The sequence below is a fragment of the Sebastes umbrosus genome, unplaced genomic scaffold, assembly GCF_015220745.1.
Source record: "Sebastes umbrosus isolate fSebUmb1 unplaced genomic scaffold, fSebUmb1.pri scaffold_130_arrow_ctg1, whole genome shotgun sequence".
Lineage (NCBI taxonomy): Eukaryota > Metazoa > Chordata > Actinopteri > Perciformes > Sebastidae > Sebastes > Sebastes umbrosus.
In genome coordinates this window covers 47,325-50,000 of record NW_023618458.1, presented here as the reverse complement: position 1 = coordinate 50,000, position 2,676 = coordinate 47,325, and positions in this window count along the sequence as shown.

Here is a 2,676-nt window from a genome sequence, read left to right as displayed (position 1 = left end):
ATGTGTGTGTGTTCTGATATTATACATACTTTATAGCTAAAACAAAAATCCTCCTAGCTTTTCTCTAAGTGAAAAAGCAGAAACACACAGTTCCCATCTCTCTGTGGTAGTTTGCTCAAACTCCTCAGGCAAAGCTTTATCCCCAAGCTAACATGCTGGAAAGCCTCGGAGTACCCCAATGATCAAAGTCGCCCATTTGTTTGAACACACTGAGACAGAGTCATTAGAAATGCATATTACACGACAGCTATTGCATATTAACACAGTCAGGCAGCCAATTAATCATTAGCTCATCAATATCTCATTTGCATGAAATTATTCTCTTTTAAGAGCCTGTGTCTGAGGTGACGGGGTGAGCTCATCGATAATGCTAATGTCCCTGTGGGCCTGGGAGAGGAAGGGGAAGGGGAAAGAGGGAGAGACGGGGGAGAAATGGAGGTGGGGGGGAGACCTTGTTCAAGTGTTCAACTCCCACTTTAAATACCGTATGAAGAGAATTAGCATGAACATCAGCTAGAAGAGTTTTATATCAATGAGTGTAGGAGAGTTTCTGCGAATATGCTTTATTATAATGAACGTATGCAGACGAGACATGCTTGACACACACACACACGCACACACACACGTGCGCGCGTAAGCAGACTTATGCTATTGGCAAGGCCGGAGTGAGTGGAGAGTCTCAAGGTCGCCTGAGGCTCAGGGCTCTTATAGATTGCAGCTATGGTGCGTATGTGCCCTGGCCACACCTTTGCGTGTGTCAGCGTGTGTGTTGCAGGGCCGGTAGATGGAAATGGCAGCGCTGGGAATGATTCTGTCACCCTTTCCTAAAGAGGAAGGTGAGATGTGCCATGCTTGTTATCCATCAAGACATCGATTCCTCGGATGGAATATAGGAAAAGGGGCACAGGTGGAAATGCAACAAGAAAAGACATGAGAATCACTTGTTAGCCAATTTGTATAACGATGAAGCAGACAGTAATTCTAATGAACATCTTTATCATAAAGTCAGTCCTTGCAGTTCTGTGTCGTATTTAATTCAAGATACTTCTTTGCCCATCTATACCAGTGATTAAAGTCATCTTTCAGGGCCCAGTCACTGGCCTTTATCCACTGAGGAAGACCATGTGATGCAGTTCAAAGCTCTGGAATAACCCAGTAAGTGGACCTTGAGTTGCGATTGTTTGTCAAACTACTATTTCCAAGGTCAAGAAGAAGAAACTTTTTGCAGATTTTTTAAGATAACACAGATTGCCATGGATTAAATCATACCAGCTACTGAGCTCTCCATGATAGCTCCATCTGCTGATGAAGACAATGTGACATGGTTGAAAGCTCCAAGAAAAGCTAGTGAGTGGACCTTGAGATGAGACTTTTTTTAAAGTTTCAAAACATAACTTTTGTTGTTTACTGTTATAGATGCAAGAACTGGGAAAATACCCTGAACAAAAGACTGAAGGGTCAGCGAACGTAAAATGATTTAGACTGAACTTGTGGCGATTTTAGACTCGCTTTAGGGGTGCTCAAGCACACCTAAATCTCATGTCAGTACCCCTTAAAAATACTAAAACACCTAACAAATCCACTGGTATCAATCATGTCATACTAGCTTATCGGGAAGGAGGCTAAATAACACTTGAATTTAGGCGAGGGAAAACTGGCATGGCCTTTTTCACAGGGGTCCCTTGACCTCTGACCTCTAGATATCTGGATGAAAATGGGTTCTATGGGTACCCACAAGTCTCCCCTTGGGCCTTTACAGATATGCCCACATTAGGCTACTCCAATGCAGTTTTGCAACAACTTCTGAGACATGATAGGGCTTGATAGCCATTATATGCTTCCATCATAATGTTCTGAGCCCTTGTACACTTTCACAATTTATTTTACTGAATGAATAAATTCATTAATTCATGTTTATTTCTGATTTATGACTAGAACACCTTGGCACACAGTGCATCTCAAATTACTCTTCAGGTTCCCAGCTTTCAGATGATGTACACCACTTCTATATGACATCTACTGTTGACCTGCTATCTCCCCCTAAAGACCTCCTGAATTGTCACCTGGCACCTGAATTACGTGTTTTCCTTTACTTAAATAACTACGTTTTGGGGGAGGACCCCCCCCCATGTTAAAAACTAAACCTACGCCTTTGACTGTACACATGTCACATTCTCCCCCCTAAAGGTCTGATCCTAGAATCGCTCTGGACTAAACTTTAAATGTATTAAATGTTGCTTAGTGACACATATGATTGTTTTACAAAGTTCTACAAAATGCTTCTTCATGTGAATCTCACCTTTTCTCTTTCAACAGACTCCTCGGTTCTCCTTTCCGTCCTCATCTCCTCTCTGGCTTGGGGAGGTGATACAGGTGCTCTTAGCTGATTACCAAACATGAAGAGGTTTTCCTAAGTTCAAGACTTCTCATTGATTAGCGACCCCCTCCTCCTTCTGCTCAGTCTCTGCCTCTCCTCTCCTCCTCATTGTCAATCCTCCCACCTCTCCCCAGCCTTCCCTTCCCCTCTTCGCCAGCACCACAACCTGCCCATGTCACCCATGTTAAGTGCGGTCAACACAATACAACACTGCCAGTTGCTATAATTGTGCATGTGTGTGTCTCTGTGTGTGTGAACACCATCTCGCTGTCTGCCTATTCAAGTGTTTGTGTTTGAGG